The sequence below is a fragment of the Lissotriton helveticus genome, chromosome 7 (genome assembly GCF_964261635.1).
Source record: "Lissotriton helveticus chromosome 7, aLisHel1.1, whole genome shotgun sequence".
NCBI lineage: Eukaryota > Metazoa > Chordata > Amphibia > Caudata > Salamandridae > Lissotriton > Lissotriton helveticus.
In genome coordinates this window covers 1,543,171,924-1,543,195,799 of record NC_136068.1, presented here as the reverse complement: position 1 = coordinate 1,543,195,799, position 23,876 = coordinate 1,543,171,924, and the positions used below count along the sequence as shown (strand labels likewise).

The following is a 23,876-nucleotide window of genomic DNA, read 5'->3' as shown; positions in this document are numbered from 1 at the left end:
TGGTCTCCTGTGGGTGGGGAGAGTGCTAGTGGTCTTTTCCATCTGAGCTGCCTTTACATCCCAGATAGGGTTCCTCTTGGCCCCTATGGGGTAAGTTGCTTATTCTGTCCCAGGGGGATGGGAACCCCATGGGATGGTGTCAGATGTCAAACACTGGCTCTTGAATGGAGGCTTTATGCCCACCCACACTACCCAAAACAAATGATTCACACCAACCCCTGGGTACTGGCCCACCTAGGGAGAGGGTGAAACTGCAGTTGAACCCCACACACAGTTCTATTTTTTGGGTCAAAGGTCAGATCTTTGGCGCTAAGCATATCCAGCCCCATTGTGCAGGTTTCAGAAATCTTAGACTCATTTTGCTCCTGATGGCACGCTCTACCAATTACTAACATTTTAGAAGGTCTCAGAGCTTCTAAAGGAGTCCACTTTGCAGGGATCCAATTAAAGCATTCTGCTCTGCTTTGTCCTCCACACGCCCCATGACCCTCGGGGGGCATAAGGGGGTTAGTGCCACTGATCCTGGAGAGTCCTTTATAGTCCTGGGTGTAAGCTGTAGGGAAAGTCCTTAGTCCATCAGGGGCATCAGGTGTCTTCTCATTCCAGCTCTTCACGATTTTGGTGTTGTCACGTCCACGTTCCTGCTCTCTGCCTCTCCTTTGTATGTAAATGTAAATGTAAATGTATTGTGACTTATATAGCGCACGTATCACCCGAAGGTATCAAGGCGCTTGCTTAGGGAACCCGTCCTGGTATTCCCCTGTGAGATACCCCGGCAGGGTATCCACAAGGTGAAAGCCAGGCATCCCGCCACGAGGGGCCGTAGTGGAGATTAAGCAAGCTATTGCCCAGAGTCGCAGAGTGTGACCCCGTGAGTTGAGTAGGCACCGGAGCGATAATTGTCGAGTCCGTGGAATTTTGAGCCCGAGACCCGCCGAGGCGGGGAATCGAACCCTGGTCCACGGCCGATCTCAGCTTCCGGGTCTGCCGCCTCTAACCACTGAGCCACGCTTCTCCACTTTGTGCAGGGGTTTATATGTTTGGGTGGAATGTTCTAGACACCCCCTACAAATCCTAGGATGCCACATCATCCATCCAACCCAATCCCAACCCTTGTGCACAGCATTCTGGGCCTATCCAATAAAGCTTATTCCTCTTTGCAGAGGTCCTGTGCCCACCCTGAAGTGTGCCAATGATAATGGGCAAAACATCCCTTGTGGTCACTCCAAACCAGTTCTGGGCCAGCAGCCCCTCTCATTGATTCTGGAGCAAGCCTGACTAGAAGGATAATAGAGGGAGTAGGCCCTGTTGGTAGCCACATCTGCGTGTGACATGGAATGTCCTTTTGAAGTTAATCAGCTTACTGGGAACAGCCACAAGGCCATCCTGTCAAGGAGGGAAACTCCCTAGACCCAGGGCCATTTTTCCACTGCCTTGGAGCAATGCACATCTCACCACAGGGAGCCATCCAGCTGCCGGGTGACAGTTGAATGCTTAAACATTTAAAGTAGGAAAAGGTAACTTTTTAAACGTTCATGTTGCTTACTACTTAAACAAAATTTAATTTTACCATTAAATTGGATGTTCATGAACTATGAAAATGAGTCCTCATTTCTCTAGCCACTACCAATCTAACTTTACTATTTAATAAAAGTAACAAGGTTGCCCAGTGTTTCCCCAAGGAAGCATCATGCCTTGTTACAGTGAAAATAGTTCTTTGGGAAATGTCACTGTAAGTACATGTTCAACATTATCTTTTAGATGTCCTACTTTTAAATACCATGTACCAACCTTTATGGGTAATAAGGCCTGCTTTGGGGTGACTTATTCATATTTAAAAGGAAGGTTTAGACTTGTCAAAAGGGGTAATTTTGACAGGTTGAAGTTGCAGTTTAAAACTGCTCTAAGGCATGCTACCTGCATAGTCTGCCAAGCGCAGTAAATGTAAATGTAAATGTGGGATACTTGTAAAGCGCACTGTTACTCTACCCGAGTGTCCTGGCGCTTTAGACCGCTGGGGAACCCGTCCTGGTTTTCCCTGTGAGATGGTCCCTTTCTGGGTATTTCCAGGGTGAAACCAGGCATCCCCGGCGTCTGTGGGGGCCGTTGTAGAGATGAGGCAAGCTTAATGCCCAGAGTTACCGAGTGTGTTCCCTGGTTAGAGTAGGCACTGAGGCGAGAATTATCGAGTCCGTTGACCCTGGTCCAAGAACCTGCCGCATCGGGAATCGAACCCTGGTCCTGAGCCGTTCTCTGCTTACAGGTCTGCCACCTCTAACCAGTGAGCCACACCTCTCTACTGTCCGTACATATGCGCACATGAGTGTGCACAAGGGTTCATGTGTAACCAGACCAGTACTCCTTACTCTGGCCATGCTACAGTGGACACAGGTGTGAAAAAAAACCAGTCCCATTTCACTACATTACCATGAGTAAGACTCACCCACGGTAAAGGTCTAAAATTGAAAGATCAAATGGATAATTTCTATAGACGGAGTAGGGGCGGGTTCCTATGCTCTGAAGATCACAGATGTAGTCAAAGTAGAGTGTAGGTGTCGGGGATTCCAGTGTTGAGCAGAAGCAGCTGATTACAGTGCGATTCTTATGAGAGGATACAGCAGAAGCAGAGTAAGTCAGCAGAGGGGGGCAGTTCCAGAGCTGTGGCGGGTGACCTTTAGTGCCCACTACTGAAGCACATTTTCAAATAACAATTCCTAGGCCTTGCAATCATTGTGCCATAGACAATACCTATTATTCAGAGCGACAATGTGGTGGTGAGCTACTGCACTTATAAACTGTGTTTAAGGCCTGCTTCACCATAGTAAATGTATGTGTGTAGAAGTATGCACTCATGAAGTATTTAAAGTTTAGCACATACATGTTAATATGAATTATTATAAAATTGTTATAACAAATGCATTTCAGCTTCAGTTGGTACAAAATACTTTTTATGCTTGTTTTTTTGCTGCTCCTTTTGCAAGACTCATAACATCTTGGTGATGGATGGTAAGCAGCATTAGTGATGAATAGTAGGACGGATTACATGTGTTTCACTCTCATGACACAAAGGCGTGGGAACTTTTCAAGGCTTAAAACAGAAAAGGTGCACTGGGAGTTTTCAATCTGTGTGTCTAGTGATGACTCTGGCACCTTTGCCTCAGAGTCGGTGACAGTTAATTTCCATGAAATTAAAGAGGTAGAGGACAAGGGTCTTCCCCTTGCTTGGAAGAGATGTAAGGAATCTTGCTCCTGTGATCGGTTGTGCTCTGTATAGCCCTGGTGGGAGTCCAAAAGTACAATTCCAGTACACAGGGGTGGCTAAGCAATACTTCACTCAACCTACTCCCAAGCACCCTTCCCCAACATAGAAGCCATCTCAAGGTGAACCCTGTTTCTGGAGCGTGCCAGACAAGTCACGAGCATCATTGAGTGTATTAGAATGGGAGCAAGAAGGAGGGAGCAGCAGGAGGGAGATAGGGGACAAAGGGCCAGATGTAGGTAATACAGATTTACCGATTCTAAAATACAGAATTTTACCGATTCGGTATTTTAGAATCGGTAAATGGGATGTAGGTATTAATTCGGTAAGTATTACCGAATCAGTAAGATTCGGTAAATACCGAATTGGTATTTACTGATTCGGTAATTCCCATTCATTCCATGAATGGGAATTACCGAATCGGTAAATACCGATTCGGTAAAAGGGGGAACACATTGAAGGGTGGCAGGGTGTCACTTTGACACCCTGTTGCACCCCTGAATTGTGTATGGGTGCACATGTGGCACACATACATGCCCTAAGGGCATGTATGTGTGCCACATGGCACTGTAATAATTTGCAAAAAATTGCTTCTTTTGGGGTTTTCGATATTTACCACCAACTTGTAGTTGGTGGTAAATACCGAATCCTAAAATGGGAAAAGCACTCATTTGAGTGCTCCCAACATTAAGGATTCGGTAATTTCCCAAATCGGTATTTAAGGATTCGGTAATTTACCGAATCGGTATTTAAGAATTCGGTAATTTACCGATTCCTTAAATTACCGATAGGTAAATTACTGAATCCTTAAATTAGGCCCCTACATCTGAAAAGCCTAGTACCGGTTGGTAACAGCCGAAATTCGGTAATTTTGGCCGTTACCGACCGGTATTAGGCTTCCTACATCTGGCCCAAAGTTATTTGGGATCCACAGAAAGCTAGCAGTCAGGTATAGGGGCATCTAAGGAGGGTCGGGAAAGTGGGGTTCAAATTCAGCAAAGAGGGATGGCAAGAATAGTATTAGAGGTTGGGAAAAGAGTAGGGGCGATGGAGAGAGCCAGGCATCACTGCCATTGAGTGCTAAAAGCTGAAAGTTATAGAAACATGCAAAATGAAAAATAGCTCCCTGACGTCAGCAGATGTCAGCAGTGTATGAAAGCACTCATCCAATCAACATGCGTGGTGAGACCGTCTGGAATGCTCCAGAGCCTAGACAAACACAAGAATATGGAAGAAAGCCATGACATCAGGAGCAGGAATTTAAAAAATGTACAAGAAAGCCATCTAATGAGGAGCAAGGGCCCGACCTAAATCTGACTTTTAGTATATGTTACTCTATTGCTTACAATGCTGTACGCAGTAGACAGCTAAATCTATCTTTAGTTCATCTTTTCCATTATTTTGGTACGACCACTAGGAAATGCCGTAAGGATGCATATGGAAGAGTCAGCTATGCTGAATAGCATACATAGCTCTACTTTATCTGTTTTAAATGTAAATGGAATGAAAGTTCCAGTGATACGAAAAGCAGACTATTTGTTGAAACTATGACACCAGTTGTGTGTGGGAAGAGTTACTTATTTCACGAATTTATAAAAGTCTGAAAGGTAAGGCACAATCCTGGAAAATATTTGTGGATTCTATTTTCCCATGCAAAATATGCACACATATATTGTTACTTGATAAAATCTGCAGCACCCCCCGCCCCCTCAGAGGAGAAGATTTACTTAGTGAAAAGCTGTTAGGGTACATCCAATTATATGTGCAAAACCATATAACTGAAGAGGAAAAGTGATTTTGCACCCTTAAAGTAGGAAATTTCTGACTTCCACCTACACATAGTTTAGAGAAAGAGACACGTATATATGATTGGAAGATGAAAAACCCAATGGTTAAAAAGAATAGATTTTACGAGACTTCTCCTATGCCTTCTCTGAGAGTGGTGGAATTTCACCAGAAGTAGTACCTCCACGTGCAGTTCCTCCACCCACAGTTCTGAGTGTCTCTGCACCTAGAATGATATTGTATGAAAACTTCAAACCTGGTCATTGCAGGCCTGGAGACTCTGGAGCCCGGGCTGCTGGCAGAATCACAGCCTTGCCCCTGCCCGCTCCCTGAATCCGATACGTCGGGAGTGGATAGTGGATAGTGTTCCACCTGCACGGTCACAACTGGCCCTCTACTACCACTCCGACATCCGCCCTCCCACTGACACTTTCACCTGCTCTGCGGAGACTAAAACTGACTGCATGTTTCTCCCCAGATTATGGAAAATCTACACAGATAAGGACCCAGTATTATTGGGTCTGTGCATCTGAGGTTGTATTCATATGAATGTAGTTTAGGGATACTTCTCTTCCATAATGTCCAGCATCAACCAGTCCCTCTGTGGTCCCACCCTTTCGGTTTTCAAAGGGACAACTCATTACTATTCTCTACCACCATTCTCTTCAATCCTTCCACCAACTCCCAAATCAAACTCTTTTCTCTCTTCCAGCCCTTCAAACCACCACCATCTTTCAACACATCTTCCTTCACACTCCCCTAAGGAGGCAAACGGCATCTGGCTAACCTACTCATATGCCAGATCTTGCCATCGTTGAGTTGGGCTGAGTTTGTCAACACCTTTCTGATCTTCAAGGGGTCCTGAAAACCTACTATTACCATTACCCCTTCACTGCCAATTTACCTCTAACCCATTCTTCCACCTTGAAATGTACCTTCTTTATACCTTTTTTACCACCATAGTAACTTGTATATGCCATTTGATCTCTCTGTATGTTTTTCACAACATTCTAGTAGGCTAATCGTTCTGCGACGTGCCTGGTAATCAACCAACACTGTCTTTAGTAAAAAATAACCCTTCTTAGCAGTTCCCCTCATAATAGCAAAAGGGCCATTCCCTATTAAAGTTGGAGTGCTGGGGTACACACATATCAATTTTTTAATTTCCACTTCCCAGCACTTCATGCTGCGGTAAGAGAGTTGAATCTTTCAACCAAGACTTTTTCCTCCAGGTGGTAAAGCGTAGTGGTGCGCTGGCAAATCACATTGTGTTTAGAATGTTCTTCTGCAACCAAGGCTTTGAATTGGGGATCACTGTCATCAATCACTTTTTTTGGTGATCCTTCTCTCTAGAAACCTTTATCCAAGATTACTAAAACACTGTCTGCATTCGCCATCTTCATAATTGTAATCTCCAGCCACTTGGAAAACCAGTGTTTTATGACGATCACATACTTCTTCATCATCATTGCATCTTTATTTCGGCAAAATGCCATTAAAAGGACGTGCCACAAAACATAAATAAAATTCAGTATAAGAATACCAATCAACAGTAAACACAAAATGATATTGAATAAATATTACTAAAATTCAGGCAAAGGTAAATCTCATTTAAAACATGCCCCAATTAAAGTTTACAAGCTCATAAAAATTTCTAATCCGAAGCGCATTCCTAATCAAATTTAGCACTGCCTGGAATGTATCTCTCCTAATAAGTTACGGCAGAAATTTCATTGTAGGCCGATAATTCCTGATCTCTTCCTGGCATAACAAAGGAATCAAAAAGGTCCTTTTTAGACCATATTAAAGCGGGTAGAATAAGATAGAAGGACATGTGCTTTGTTTGGTGGCATTATCACACTGACATGGGGGTAATTCCTACTGCTAAGAGCTTTTTACCAGGAAAGCCACTTTAAAAATATTTAAGTTAAGTCTAAAATATGTTAAGAGGAGCCAGTGAGTTGCATTTTCTGTCCATCCCAGATATGGTTCAATTAATGCGACTTGTAGAGATTTGCAAGTAATGTTCAATTGTTTTCATATCCAGGGAGCCTTGTAACCTTTCCTCCACAGAGTGGTTGGTTGACATGCTTGGTTTTCACAATCATTTTAGCATTCGGTGGAAGATGAGTAGGAGTTTGAGCATTTGTATAAACCTAATTTTATATACATCAGTCAAGGTATCTTGTTCATATTATCTAATGCTAAACAATCTGACATGCAAGCTCTAACCAGAACGCCTCTGGGTTTTGCCATCACTAAATTCACAAAAGAAGTGGTGCAATTTCGATTTGATCGTCTCATGGCACTTAGAATTGGCAGTGTTTTTGGGACTGCAAGCAACGTCCCAATCACATACTTAACTTCCCCTTTGCATCTGGTATTGGACCAGTAATATCAACTTCCCAGAGCATATTCGTACACCTCAAAGAGCACAACGGACCTCTGAGGAATACATGGTTCCACATTCCACACCCTCTCCACAGAAATACTCAACTTCAACATCTACTACACAATTCTTACATTTTACGATACCTAAATGACGTTTGTGGCAGGTTTTAAAGCATTTCCTCTTAGCTTCACAGGCGGGACAACCTTCCCATTTCCAAACAATAACTCTTCTTCCTCTATTAACTCATTGCTGACCTCCCATACACCTTTCACACTCTCCTTCCTTATCTAACCATTCACACAAACTTTTGTTTACATCACTAAGGGCCAGATGTACAAAGCATTTTTGAGGTCATAAACAGCCCAATCCTCAGAATCGGGCTTTGTATGACCGCAAAAAGGCTTTTATAAATGTACAAACACCAAATTGAGATTTGGTAACTTGTTACTGAATCAGAATTTGTGATTTCAGTACAAATCCGATTTGGTATTTGGAAAGGGCGTGTTTAGGGAGTCCTGTACAAATACCAAATCGGTTTGTTAGGTATCACATTCTGTTTGCAAAACTTTACTAATTTAAGGACTACAAACATGTAGTTGTAACCCCTTCCCCTTTGTGAGTGAAAAACAGTGGCTTAAGAGGAGGCACTATTCCCATGTTAAACAAGCAAAAAAAACAAAAAGAAACTTTTCATTCTAAAGGAGGCCCCATTTCCTTTATGGGAAACAGGCTGCATTAAAAAAAAGTCTACTTTATTCAAAAGCAATAGCAGACTTGGTGGTCTGCTGACTCTAGCAGGACACCAATGCTGTGATGGCTAGGACTCCTAGCGGGTCGCAAAATGTGACCTACCTAATTAATATGCATGAGGTAGGTCGATTTGTAACCCAGTAGGAATCGCTAAATTACATTTAACACTGTAAAACATTAGGAATTGTGATTTTGAAATAGCGATTTGTTAAGCCATTTAGTACACTTGGCCCTAAGTTTCTTATCATGCCAATAATTTTACTTCCATTCCTCCTGGTAAATTGTATTCACTGTTAGCTCTCCACCAACACAACTTGATTTTCATCCTATTCATTATCTTTTGCTCCATCAAAGCCATTCTGCTGAAAAGATTGACAGCTCTGTAAGTGAAATCTTTCAACCTCACTATGTGAGAGAAGTTTGTTACACTCCTAACACAGTTAAAATTATTAGGACTGCTCAGAAACTCTTCAAGGATTAGTTATGGGTTTTTGAGCAGCCCTAATAATAAATTATGGGCTTGATTCACAGAACTAACTTAAGACAAAATCCTAAACTTACTACTATTTTGGTATTCACTGAAGACACTTACTCATTTTGGTATTAACAGAAGACACTTACTCATTTTGGTAATCACAGAAGTTAGGACTCCTAACATTAGGACTCCTAAATGCCTTCTGTGAATACCGAAAGTCTTAAAATTAGGATTTTTCTCAGTTTAGTAGTAGTAAAGTTAGGACTCCTAACTTTAGGACTCCTAAATGCCTTCTGTGAATACCTAAAGTTGTAAAGTTAGGATTTTTCTCAGTTTAGGAGTAGTAAAGTTAGGAGTTCTAACTATTAGAAGATGTAATTGTGATCAAATTTTTATCTGTAATACATTTAGCTGTCACGTTCACGCCTCTTTTCTGTCCCACTATAGTAAAAGGATCCACAATACCACGACTCAAACAATGTTGCTTAATGGCTGAGTAACTCAGCTATTTGCCAGATGCTCACCATCACCGCACTTATAGTCAGTAGTGGCAGTAATTTCTAGCAGGGAGGGTGTGGGGGCCACACACAAATGCACACTCAATTGACCCATGCATTCACACATGCACACACACGCACCCATTCACAACACTGACAAATTTACAGAAATAGATTAATTCATACATACTTGCACACGCACCAAACATAAAAAATATAAAACTTAACTTCATTGAAGTTCTTTGGGAGGGAAGCCTCAGTGCTCCCTGGAGGGTTAAGACTGCTGCCTTACCTCACTCATCACAGAGTGAGGTGATGTCAGTGAGACTACTCGCTCTACCCCACTTTGTGACGAGGTGTCACTGATTGACACTTGGACCTGGGCACTTCAGGGCTGAAAACTGAAGCACCTAGATCAGAGTCTATCAATGACACTCCTCCTCACCATGGAGGACCACAAGACATTTTTTGCCAACCTGAGAAGGTCACACCCACACTACTGTGAAATCCTCATCCTGGAAAATTCAGCACAGGTAGCCAGGTGCCTGTGCATTTAGCACATGTCTAGCTCCTGGCTGCCTGATCTTAACCTGGCAGACACTATTCTTGTTGAGAAAAGGGTGGGGGGTGTGAACCTTATGCACATACAGACAGGCCATGGCTGCTTAGAACATCGAAGTGATTACCTCTGTTCCTTCCTGAATTTTGTCTCTTGTTCGTACGAGTCTTGTTTCCCACCAAGCACCAGCATCTTTTATTTGTTATTGCTCACATTCTTGTCCCAGAAGAATGTATTCAAGTGTATTTTGCTTACCACCACCATTCCTTTAGCACTGCTCCATCTGCTTTAGCACATCTTCTGGACAATTCCAACTTACATAATATATATAACCATCTTTAACGAAGAGCAACCATTAACCCAAAGCCTAATTTGCACACTAGAATTGTTGGTATGCAGAGTGGGCATTTTTCATATTGTATTGTATTGTAATTATATTTTTATAGGGCTTACTATCCCTGATGAGGTGTCAAAGCACTTTTCTGCAAGTAGCACGCTACTTAGGAAGCCAAAAAGGATTAGTATAGTGAAATTTGAGTTAATTTGAGTGATGGACATTTGACTCTGTTAGTTGGATTTAAAAGGATAATGGGAGGAATTGAGGATGGAAGAGGGAAGAGTCTAGAAAGGGTTAATTGGGCGATCATAGTAGTAAGATGAGGTTTGGGATGAGTATAACAGAGATGGAGGGAAGAATCTCTAGAAAAGGATTAAGGAGATCCTAGTAGTAAAATGAGCTTTAGGATGAGTCAAAGGAGGGATAGGTGAGGGAAGAATTTAGAAGGGTTGTTTTGGAGATCCTAATAGAAGAATGAGGTTTGGAATGAGTCAGAGATTAGAGGTAGATGATATCTTTAGAGAGGAATAGGGTGAAATATATATACGGTAGTGCATCAGAGAGACAAGGTTTTTTTTTACAGTAGCAGTAAAGTAATGAAATAGATACATAGGTGCATATTTATATCAAGAAATACATCTATCTAGATACATATAATCAAAATAAATGTTTATCTATCCATGGATATGGTGTAAATATGTGTTTGAGTATTGTGGTTATGTAGGAAAGAGGCACCTCTTGAGTAGTCTCCAGAAAATAAGATAGTTATCTGTGGATCTTATTTTTGGGGGTAATGAATTCCATAGTATGGCTTCTTGGAAAGAGAAAGATGTGCCACCTATGTTTTTTCTCTAGTATGGTGGGATTTTGAGGCGAGGTGCCAATCCGGAGTGAAGGTTCCTTTGTTGAATGTATTTGGTGATTTTCTTCCTGATTAATTTGAGTAAGATATCTGATTTATGTGATCACTGCAGGTACTGACTGCTGTGTCACTAACACCTGACCCTGCCAGTGTGCTTATAGCTTGACCATAATGATCATCAAGGCATTCATGGTCCATTGGGACATTCTGAGGCTCAATCAATGAATCAATCAATCATGGATAGTAAATGCGCTAATTACCAGTGAGGGTGTCAAGGAGCTGAGGTGGGGCGGTAAGCAGTTCCGTTCAGCCGAAGTGTCAAGTCTTGAGAGCCTTCCTGAAGGTGTTTGGGAGGGGGCGCGCCCGATGTTGAGCAGGAGCTTTTTCCAGGTCTTGAATGTGATGTGGGAGAAGAATCTTCCCCCTGCTTTGGCTCTGTGGTTATGTGGGGTTTCGGCAAGGTTGAGGTTGGCGGATCAGAGGTTTCTAGGGTATGTGGAGGGTGATTCTGTCCTTGTGGTATTGCGTACGGTGTTGTGTAGGCATTTGTAGGCATGGGTGAGTATCGTGAAAGTGACTCTCTTCTCGATGGGGAGCCAGTGGAGCTTCCGCAGGTGTTGGCTGATGTGCTCGTGTCGCGGATGCCGAGTACGAGTCTGGCGGTGGAGTTCTGTATCGTCTGGAGCTTGCGGAGAAGGGACTTGTTTATACCGGCGTGGGTTGTATTTCCGTAGTCCAGCCTGCTGTTGATGTGTATGTGGGTGACTGTCTTCCTTGACTTGGGGGGGATCCATTTGAAAGTCTTACAGAGGATGCGGAGGGTGTTGAAGCAGCTGGAAGCAACGGCGTTGACCTGTCGGTTCATGGAGAGGGAGGAGGTGAGAACCAAGCTGAGGTTTCTGGCATGGTCTGTGGGGGTCAGAGGGTGCCCAAGGTGGTGGGCCACAAGGTGTTGTTCCATGCCCATGGGGTAGTTCCGAGGATTAGGACTTGAGTCTTCTCTGAGTTAAGCTTAAGGCAGCTGTTTCTCATCCAGGCTGCGACGCCTTGCATTATTTTCTGAAAGATGAGTCTGGTGGTGGTGGGTCCTTCGTGAGGGAGAGGATGAGCTGGGTGTCGTCGGTGTTGAATAGTATGCTGAGGCCATGCTGTCGGAGGATGGCAGCGAGGGGGGCCATGTAGATGTTGAAGAGGGTTGGGCTGAGCGATGATCCTTGTGGGACTCTGCAGTTGATTTCCGTGGGTTCGGAAAGGAAGGGTGGAAGTCTGACCCTTTGGCTTCTGCCGTTAAGGAACAATTGGATCCAGTCGAGGGCGGTTCCAAGTATGCCAGCATCGTGTAGTCTGGCTGCAAGTGTGCGGTGTGAGACAGTGTTGAATGCTGTTGACAGGTCGAGTAGGATCAGGGCTGCGGTGTGCCTTGGTCGAGGAGGGTGCAGATGTCATCTCTGGTGGCGAGTAGGGCGGTCTCAGTGCTGTGGTTGCTGCGGAATCCGGATTGAGAAGGGTCGAGGATGGCGTTGTCTTTGATGAACCTTGTTAGTTCTGCGTTGGCGATTTTCTCAGCGATTTTCGCCTCGAATGGGAGGCGCGAGATGGGCCATAGTTCTTGAGGTCCGTAGGGTCTGCTGAGGGCTTCTTGAGCAGAAGCCCGACTTCTGCACGTTTCCAATCATCGGGGAAGGTGCCGGTCTCTAATGTTGTGCTGATGGTGCATTGTAGTTCAGGTACGATGACGGTGGCAGCTCTGTGGTAGATGTGTGGTGGGCAGGGGTCAGTGGGAGCCCCTAATTGGATGCTTTTCATGGTTGATGCAGTCTCTTCGGTCGTGACCGGAGTCCAGGAGGAGATGGTGGGCTGGCCAGCGATGCCAGAGGGTGGGGTGGCTGCTGAGTCAGGTGTGAGGTTGTTGAAGTAGTCGTAGAGGTTTTTGATCTTCAGGTGAAAGTAAGATCAGAGCTTGTCGCGGAGGTCCTGGGAGGGGGTGATGTCCGTGGCTTCGCTGCGGGGCTTAGTGAATTCCTGGATGATGCTGAAGAGTTCCTTGGAGTTGCTGGAGTGGAAGAGGATTTTGTTGTGGATGAAAGTCCTTTTGGTGGTTCTGATGCATTGGTGGTAGTCCGTCATGGCGTTCTTGTAGGTGGTGTACTTTTCCTGTGTCTTGTTGTTTCTCCAGGTGTCTGCAGGTATGCCTGGCTTTTTGGAGTTCGGTGGTGAACTAGGCAGCTTTTCTAGGGTGCTGTTTGTCGGGGTTGCATAGCGGGCGAGCTTGTCTGTGCAGTTGGAGACCCAGGTGTGGAACTCTCTGGCTGCGCGGTTTGCGTTGGTTACAGTGATGGGGGTGTTGAGGTTGAGGGTGGAGTTAAGTTGCTCCTCTGTGACTTTGCTCCAGTTCCTTCACGGGGGATGCGGAGCAGGTTTGGGTGGCTTGGGTTTGTCGACGAGGAAGTGTACGCAGTGGTGGTTGGTCCCTGGGGGTTGCACGGTGTGGCTGAAGTGGATGCTGTTTCTACCGCTGAAGATGAGGTCGAGGGTGTGTCCTGCCTTGTGGGTCGGTGTGGTGATGAGTTGTTTTAGTCCGATGTTTGCGAGAGGTTTATGTCTCCAATGAGTATGTAGTCCTTGGTGGCGATGGCGTGGGGTGCAATGAGGTCAGTGATGGTGTCGGTGAAGAGGGTTTGGGGGCCAGGAGGTCTGTAGGCATGGGTGCTACAGAGTGTGGAGTTGGGGTTGGTCTGGACGTAGACGTGCAGCGGGGAAGGTTTCGCTGGAGGTGATGAGGCGGAGGGAGTTTATGTGTGCGATGGCGAGGCCTCCTCCCGGGTGGTTGGGGTGGTCTTTCTCTGTATCTTGTATCTGTCCAGGATGGTGATGGCAATGTCAGGGGTGGAGGACGCGTTGGACCAGGTTTCCTTGAAGAAGGTGACATCGGGTGAGAGTGAGTCCAGGAGGTTCCAGCTATCCACGGCCTGTCTGTGCATGGAGTGCATGTTGAGGAGGATGCATCTTAGGGCATCGGCGGTGTTGGCTGCCGGTGTGGTGGTGAAGGTCTGGTGGCAGTGATGGCAGAAGAACTAGCCATGGGTCGTGTTTGGTGCAGCTTGTTGGCAGTTGTTGTTTTTTCCAGTGTTGAGTGCGAGGAGGGTGGTAGGGTCGTAGGGGTGTGTGGTGGGAGATCCAGGGTCCCTGGGGCTGGTTGTGGTCGGGTTGCGATGGGTGCAAATGGGCTTGCATTTGGCATGCGGCCATGCTGCAGCTGCCATTAAATAGGGGAAGAGGAGGGAGGAGGGACGAGAGGCTGGAATGCGGGAGCAGGGGCTGTCTGGGGGGAAGGGCAGCAGGGGGCGCTGTGGCGGGAACAAGCACAGGCAAAAATAAAGGTTTAAGAATGAGTTAAATTAAAGATTAAATGGAGCAGGAGAAATGGACGATAAAAGAAATAAATAAAGCGTGGGACAGCAGGCGGCGGCTGAGGGCTGCAGCCAGGGGCAGGACGTGGGCTGAGGCCAGCTGGCAGGGTCAGCAGTGGAGCAGACACCATGCGCGGAAACAGCACAGCAGAGCTGCTGGGGAGAGAGTCAAACCAAACCAGAGGTCAAGGTCTTACTCCTTGACCTCTTGTCATCTATATTTGCATGTGTATGAGACTGTGTGTGCATGGGTGTCTTGCTTGTTTGCAGATGTGTTCATTGGTACCTGCATGTCTGTGTCTGTGCACACCATTGCCTTTATGCCATCAGCCCTATGTGCAGTGCTTTAAATGCGCCGGTACACTCCGGCACCTAGTACAAGCAGTGTGATGTATTCTTATAGGTTCTGTATCGATCCCCCTATTCCTGACCCTGTTCTGGTTAACAAGTTAACTAGCAGCCATCCCATGATGCAGAAACCGTTATCTGAAGAAGCCACACCACGGCACAGGAACGTGTTATCTGATTAGGTCATAACGCTTGCCATCTAATTAGACAAGCAATATTCCTCCAGCCCCTGATAAGGCATACGGAGTTCTCAAAACAAATCAAACCTATGACAACCTGGGAAAAACCCTGCGGCCATTGTTTTGATTTCACCGAGAACTTCAGCAAAAGAATGCGCTAACAACCAGCTCGTATGACATCCTTATTGACGTATCTATGTCCATCCTTACGTCAATCTCGGCACCTTACAGGTATAAATATTACCGATATTGCCTTAAGCAAACACACGCGGTGGTGACGAGATCGGAGCAGCCAGACTTGCCGAAGCCCAGAGCAGAGCAGACCCCGCTGGCGCAGCCCCGCCTTCCTGACGCGCTGAGAACGAGACGCTGCTTTTTCCTGCCGAGAAATCCAGCTCCGGCGCTTCCGGTAGCCCTCGCAGGCAGCCTGGAATATCGAGACCAGAGACGAGAGATACCATCCCTCATTCATCCTAGATTCCAGGTACAGAACTGAATAACCCCTTGCAGAGACTTCTTGAGTCAGTCACTTGGCAAAACAAACTTAACTTAAACTGCTACTTTCTATTCCCGCCCACATATTAGGCTTAGGTCAGGTACACTGGGGTAGGCGTAGGTAGAAACACCAGTTGAGTACGATTAGTCAAATATATATATGTGTATGTATCTATTTTATCAATTTTAAACCACCTTATGGCTTAGAAACCATATAAATGTTTTTACAGTATTATTTTATACTTCTGCTTTTATTGTATGCACTTTACTTAACCATAAGTATTGCGATAATATCGATCCATTTCTCTTGTATGAGAAAAGAGACTGATCAATAAATACCATCTTTTATTGAACACGCCCGTCTCTTCCTTTTCTCTACAATCTGGTGAGACTAAGAATGCACGTACTGACTGAGTAAAATAAGTTGTCTTTTGTTTTCACACGACTCTAGAGATACACTCTTGATTAGAGGAGAGCAAAGTTGTCATGTTCTATGGTTGTCAGAAACTAAATCCCTTCTTGTCTATCCAGGGAGGTTCAACTCCTCCTTGCCTATTCGAGAAAGTTTCTAGTGAACTCTGAGCTAGCTGGCAAACCCAAAACTTTAAGTCTAATATCGACAATAGAAGACCTAGTTAACGTCTGGTCTAGGCCTATACTATTGAAGGTATTATTCCAATGCGCAGAGCCTATTGGGATAATAGGAACTACACTACAGCAGTTCTGAATGATCTACCCTTCAGTACCAGAGCTTGTCCTTAGCCAGGGAGAATACTGGTACTCTGATGGACAGCAGGGCAGTGGGTTGGCAGGCTCGGGTTAGGTACGTATGAGTACCAGCGAGGGCGCAGCTTTGATCCTGAGGGGTTTCTAGGCACATCGAGCCTCTGTGTACCCCAATGCGGAGTTACTGCTGAGAATCCAACAGCGCTCCTTTGAAGTTCACCAGGACTGCCTCGGCCTGCCAGTGGTGGAGAGGGCCCGGGTCACACCGGGACCAACAACCGGGTCCAATCTAGCCCTGCGATATCAAGCACTTGTCGGCCAAGTTCGGCGCATGGCCACTTTGCAGGTTTCACAAGACCTGAGGAACAGGCTGTGTGTGACCTGGACTGGAAGAGAACCGGTCATACTCCAATGGATCAGGGTAGTACAGGGCTTTTCAGCTATCTGTGTGACCCTAGACACACGGAGAGAGACCTGTAGCAATCCAGGCTGGAAAAATCTTCTACAGCCTTTACACCATTATTGCTGCTCATCTGAGAGAGGCCCTCTGATACATTATGGTTTGCACCCAACAAATCCAATTCATTAGAGTTCTGACAATGGGCTAATGGTGTATATGAAGGGATCTTGGCGCAGAAGAGACACTTGCAGAAAGAATTTTGAGAAATGCAGACATTTATAAATTATGAACCTATAACTTAGGTTCAGTACATACAGCACACATACAAAGTAGCTCACACTTACATTCATACACTCTTGGACCATGGAGGGTGATCTCACCCGCGTTCAGCATTGACAGCGATGGCTCTGGGTTTATCATGGTCACCTCGTAGCAACATTCCAATGGACTCCTTGTTTAACCTGTGAACGTTAATTGTGTTTGTGAGTTCACAGATCCAGTGCAATGTGTGGCTGTACATGTCGATGCTCAGTTCATATGGCTGCTTTTCACTATTCTCGCTTCGGTTTGGTGTGGTTACCACCACCAGCGCCTGAGTGCCGCATATAAATTCATCATGTAAACTTCCAAAACAGCATTTGATAGTCAACTTCTTTAATACTCACACAAACTGAGATCAGTGTTCTCTGAAGCGCATTGTTTACTTTGTCAAACCGTAATCCTGTCTCTGACTATGCATACTGTTGTGTTGAAGTTGGTGTCCAAATCATCCGAGGCATTTCTGAAAAAAAAAAAGTTTCTGCTTCAGATCTGTGTTTTTCTCAGTTTTACTATACACTTTACACTTTATGGCCCTAACTAGTGCATGGAGGATTTCTATCTTTCCAATGGGTGCAATGCTACCTTCTATACTTTTAAATGAATAGGTTAAAAAGTATTTCTTCCATTCAGGTCATTTCGTGATCATCTCACCCGGTAAAGAATGAAAAGGAAGTGTACTCTGGTGCAAGAGTAAACGTCTGCACTGCACACATGATGGCTCCGTAGAAGATGATAAAGGAGTAAGGGCCAGATGCAAAAAGCCATTTTGTGAATTGGAAAAGTCTTTTTGAATTGCAATTTGGATTTATTGACCCATACCAAATCGCACTTAGGAAGGTGTGTGAAAGCAGCATCTCCTCCTAATGGCAATTCAGTATGGCATGAATCATTTCACTATTGATATGTTACTGACACCTCAGAGGAGATGGTATGGTAACTGATTCACAAATGGGCAGCTGTCCCCTTAACAGATCCCTTCAGATGAAGTGAGGTTCACTAAGGTAGAGCAATTATTCCAGGTGTAGGAAACCTAATGGAGAATTATGCACCCAGGCTGCACCACGAACAATGTAGTCAACATGCTGACCCCTGGCCGTGAGAGAGAAAATGGTGGCTTTTGTCTTGGCCACGAGGAATCTCCTGCAATCAAAGGTGCCAAAGTGGAAAATGGTCTACCTACAATACTTGTTTGCGCTTATACATTAATGGAGTGAAATGATGGCACCAAAACAAATTAAATGGAGCTACATCCACTCATACAAGAAAATGTCAGATTCCTTCCAAGGCCCCGATTACAGGTCAGGCTGATGGACATCCAAGTGTCCCCTCTACTATTCACTGCCTCTATTCCAACAGAAAATCTCTGTGGTTCACAAGGGGGGGATCGGTTTTCTTTCTATTATATTCCCTAAGCTCTTTTCCTGCATGGTGAGCTGATGCTTTTGGGGGAGGTGCTGGCCTACAAGACAAACAACTCAAAATAAACCTGTTGTATCAATGATGCATTTGCTCAATTCCTAAGTACGATTATTCCATCCCTGTAGCTATTGATCTCGCTCTCCACACCCAAGCCTCCAGCTGAAATGGACTCTTACAGCCTTAAGGGGGCACTCTTTACGTTTCTGAAAGCCAATGTCTTTGGAAAAAAGGTTTAGCTTTCAAATTAGTTGAACTTCATCAATGTGACTATCTTTTGTGACTCTTTCTTCCCACTTTAGCTTTTCTTTTCAATGGATTAATTCTTGGACAGGTAGCTGTGTTGATTATTTTATGGAATATACTGGATTTACTACTCAAGATAATGTGATGATTAAATACAGTTCACCGCTTATATACCAAATATAGATTTGTTTGCACTTCTTCAGCGTGTGTGTGTTTGTTTGTGTGCATGTGTCTGTGTGTGTCTGCATGGAATTGTATAGTAATTGGAAGTGATAATTTGTTACTATTTCTTAATGCAAACAAATTATGCAAATCCAGTCATCCCAATCCAGATCTAATGTGGGAATGGCAGGAGTCATCGCAATGAATGCCACATTGGTGGCAACAACCCGGGTGCGACACAATACCGTTGGAAATTGCCTGCCAAGACACAGATGGATGCATTCTCAATTCAATGGAGACGAGTATAGGGATAAAGTGGGTGCCCGAACTCACGCAAAACTTACTTTACTGATATAGTGCGCAACTGTGATCAACGAAACACAATAAAAACCTGTGTTCACCACAAATAATATCCGCTCCAAATAATTTCCTGAAACTAAATATTTAGAAGTACAATTGCAGGCTTGCTCATTGGATGGAGACTGGGGGTTTGCAATATTCGTGTAATTTGCATAATTATACGAAATTTTGGAACAATTACTGGAAATAGAAAACCAGCTTTTGTACACTATTTTAGTGCGCAATTGTGTCTGCTTTTGGACAAAGGCACACATTCCAAACTAAATAAAAAAAGCAAATAAAAAATACTAAGCACAATGAACAACAGTTGTTTGCATTGTTCCTGTGCGCTCATGCCACAGTTTTACCATGAAAGACGCATAATTATGTGACGTGGCATAATATTGAAATTTGTGGAATTTCATATAACTAAAGTAACACAGAATCACCCAAAATATGCAATATTACACCAGCGTAACGCAAATTTCACCCAGGAGATAGTAACAAATTATAAACATCATTACTAGAATGAATATCATTCCTTAAAATCATTGACTTTAAAAATCTATATATGGCCGTAATATAATGCAAATAAATAACACAATATTAAGATTCTTAATCGAAACAGTACAAAGAATAAAAGTTACGTTTGGCATGGTTATATTAGACTGAGCAAAAGAGGTCCGCAGGTATTCACTAGGATTTTCGAAAAGCTGAGGAGCAAAACTGAAATTCTTAATCAAAGAACTGTTCTTCCTCCCATTTCAGAGACATGTTTGCTTCAAGAGCAGCCCTCAATAATCCTTCTAAAGCATGGATCACAGGCATAAGTACTCATAAGCCGAATTCAAACCACAGTGCTTTAATTGGTATAGAATGCCGTAAAGATAGGGTGACCAGGGGTCGCGGATTTTCCAGGACAGTCCTGTATTTTCACCAGCTGTCCCGGCAGATTTTGGCAATTTTGGCTCCTGTCCTGGTTTTTAGAGGGGGGTTCACTGAAACCAGGGAGAAGCACTGATTGGGTGTTCTAATGCTGTGCTAGTTAGCAGCTGCTATAAGTAAGCAATTTATTAAACAAGTATGATGCTGGTTTTAGAAAATATATTTTATTTATTTTCTTAGTGTTTCTTCTGTGTTCCTATGTTGGTAAAGAGTTGTCATTTTGCGCATCACCATTGATGTAAAGTTGTAGTCCTTCTTCTAATTTTGCAAAATGTCCTGGCATTTGGTTCTCAAGATCTGGTCGCCCTATGCAAAGAGCATAGTTTATATAATGTTTTTTTTGTCTGTTTAATCTAAAAAGGACTAAGAATTGTGTGAAATATATTCTATTGCATATAGGCGGGACTTTGATTTTGTAAATGTCCATTAAATACTTAAATGCCTTCTTTCAATTGATTTATAAAATGAGCTTAAGCCTCATCTTGAAGAACCGGGTTTTAGAACCCAGCGGTGTCAGGGGCACGCCCAAAGTCTTCGGGTTCACCTGTCTTAGAATACAGAGACACGGGACTCTTCGTGGTGGCGTCAAAGATCAAATTTTATTGGCTGCAGCCAGTAACAGAAGTCCTAGAAATCATCACGGTGTGAGTTCTCAAGAGACTGCTCATTTTTACAAAGCAAGTCATCCCTTTTTATGCCATTCCAGACAAATACCTAACATTTACAAACTGTCCAATCACATGTATTCACACCAGAGGTATCGCGTGACAGTAAAACCCACTTTTCAGTTGCCCAGCCCATGATCAATCATCGGTCAAACCCAACATTCTTCTTTAGACAGGTCGAATGAACCCATAATAAAAAAGGCCACAACCCAATCATAAATAGACCATAAAGAAAGGAGTAGAAACAGGTGAGAGTAGGATAAGGCATATTTGTGTGCAGTAAAACTTTACAATGTCCTGTGCTCTGATCCTTAATCTTGATCAGATAAAGGGCAGGAACTGGTTTAACAAGGTCAGCTTCAGGCAACAGGGTCAGTTCACTCAGGTCAAACAGGAGTCAGCACGAACTCGAGCTAAGGTGTACATGTCCTTAAAAGACTAGTTCAACCACAGTCATCGGCCTATGTGAGGGCAACCACAAAATGGCTGCCATACATAAAATGGAACCCACAGTTCAGAACGAAATCTCCACAAACGTAGTGAATCTGTAAGTCTAGCGTGACGAGATCACTCGTACTTGCCGAACTCACTAGTTACGGTTTGCTATTATCAAATTCGTAACGAAACCATGCCATTTATAAAACGGGTTCAGAATTCACAGAACCTCACACCCTCCTTTTGCCCTTACATCGGCAATCACTCAGTCTGCGTCTGAGTCGATGTCAATATTCATCAGATCATCAAGATGCTGCTGGAGCATCATCCTATTACTCAGGACTTCTCTCGAGACAGGTCTTCTCACACACGTAGTAGTACAAAGGCAACACATGGCAGGGCCACACTGTACACAGAGACAACATGAGCAAAGAATTGCTAAAATCATCCCAATGATCATCAGAATCTTCCATCCCCAGCTCGATAACAGTTCCCAAAACCATCCAATCAACGACCAATCTCCTTTATCCACATTTATAGACTCAGAGATCTTATGTAGCTTAGAAATGGCCTGGTATACTGTAGGAGCATTGTCTGGTATGAAAACGCAGCAACTCGATTGGATCACTTTACATACCCCACCTCGGTCCGCAAGTATGACGTCCAAAACCATTCGATTCTGTAATGTCATAAGGCGATCCGCTTGAAGTTCAGCGGTCAGATTACTAAGGGCACCGGCAGTTTCATTTATGGTGGATTCAACCACTCTCGTTAATTGCCGTATGTTTCTACTGTTTGCCATAGGTCCCCAAAACGGTAGGAAACCCTTGAAAAAGTCTCCCACTTCTTGTCCCGTAGTATCTTCCTCACTGAAGACACCCCTAACAACTCTCGTTCTGTGGTAATCTACAGCAGCAGTATACGTAGGAGGCAACAAATATGCAACATAACATGTTCCCGAAAAATCAGGGGGCAACCATGTATATGCTCTATCATAGCAGACAAAATACGTGCCCTTAGCTGCTAAAAACGGTGGGGAAGTTTGGGACGCAAAGACATACGTCTGAGTACAAACACTCTTCCCTAACTGAGCTCTCGGATTCTTGCCTTTCCCTTGCAGACAAAATTTTCCACGATGGGGTACAATCCAAATCGGAGGTGACCTTTTTTGTCTCTGCTTCTCACCCAGACTAATACTATATCCGGTTGCATTCCAACCAACATATGCTAGTAACTCATCCTTGGGAATAGTCTTATATGTTTCGATATCTCTACTCATATCTGTAATTCCCTTCACCAAGGCTTTATTACTTGAGTTATCTCTCATGGAACGCAGGGGATAGACTTCGATGGCATAAATAAACATCGTCTGATATGACCATACGGACCCATTGTAACTGAATGGCAGAACCAGATAAGGAATACCTCTATCCATAGTATGTGGCATAAGACCACACACCCAACAATTAGTGGTGTTCACTACTAACTGGTGTTGATGGAGAACTTGCACAAAGGAATTATTCACAAATTCCGACCTTCTAATTTGCTCGTGTTCAGGTAAAATATGAAAAGAATGTAAAGAAACAGTAGTAGGAAAAGACATAGGTTGGGAAGTAGGTACAACCGGCTGTTGTGTGGCATAGAAAACCAAACCCACACAAGCTAATGCAATATTCAAAAGCATTAAAAACACATTATTAAAAAACATTTGCTACGAACCAATATACATATTTGGACTTTAGAGTCCATTTTCCTAACATTCTGGGCAGCGTCAAAAAACTCCATCCTCTAACCGTGCTGTTCGCGGCAGTTGGTTCTCTACCGCTAAGGAATGCGCCTGTCAGTCTAGGGAACGCCCTTGGACCAACCAGAATCGTCGACCTTGTGTCTACACGGCTTGCGATCCCAAGTCTTTTATACCGCGACCCTACAGCTGAACCCGGATGGCGGTTCGAAAAAGAAAAAGAAAAAAAAGGTTTCTTGATCTGCCAAAGTGTAAATTCACTACATAAAAAAGAAAATATTTATTTGTCCATATGTACAATCTTTCTTGGTCTCAAATCGTAGCGTTCTTTGTCAGGCACAGTCTGATCTTTGAATAGAAGATCCGGATTGGTGGTGTCAATCTTCAGATGAGGAGGCACAGCGGCTTGTAGAACATCATCATCCTCACGTTCAGACCGTGTCCATGTCAAATGAGCATCACTAAATGGAACGAATCTAGGGACCTTCTCACAATCAGAATCGGCGATACCATCCCTTACCCACTGATCATATGGTAAAGGCAAAGGAACTTTTTTACAGTGGGTGGCATGCACCCAGTTCTTTTTGCCTGCTACTCTAACAGCGGTTCTAGTAACCAACAAAATAAAATAGGGGCCGGTCCATCTAGGTTGCAAGTTCTTGGTACGCTGAAAATTCTTCACAAGAACGTACTGTCCAGGTTCAAGTATGTGGCCTGGATCTGTAGTAGCTGTCGGCAAACTGTCATAGACCTGTTGGTGGAGAACACATAATTTAGCAGTCAAGTCATGTAAGTAATCCACCAACATAGGGTATTCAATACTGCTGTATTCTTTCAGACGAGGCACTCCCCAAACATTTGCTGGACGACCAAACACAATCTCTTGAGTGGGACTAAGTCCCACTCTAGAATGCACAGTCGTCCTTGTTGACAAAAGAGCCAACGGCAAGGCATCTGGCCATGTAAGACCAGTGCTCGCTTGTACCTTAGCTAATTTCATCTTAAGCGTACCATTGTAACATTCAACAAGTCCAGCAGACTGGGGGTGATTCGCTGCGTGGAACTTCTGATTGATTCCCAATCCAGAGCATACTTTCTTCATGATTTGACTTACAAATTCACTCCCATT

The 23,876-nt window shown here is 44.0% G+C and overlaps 1 protein-coding gene across 2 annotated transcripts in view; it reads right to left on the bottom strand.

Annotated features, from left to right (window-relative positions):
* Positions 1 to 23,876, bottom strand: part of LOC144767531 (galactoside alpha-(1,2)-fucosyltransferase 2-like) — a 313,249-nt gene that overhangs the window by 84,636 nt on the left and 204,737 nt on the right. The window contains exon 2 of one of the 2 annotated variants that reach the window (XM_078650952.1): positions 17,140 to 17,255. The exons of the other annotated variant lie outside the window; for it this stretch is intronic. The gene's annotated coding sequence lies outside the window, so the exon portion shown is untranslated. The remainder of the gene's footprint in view (positions 1 to 17,139; positions 17,256 to 23,876) is intronic. 2 annotated transcript variants of the gene reach the window in all.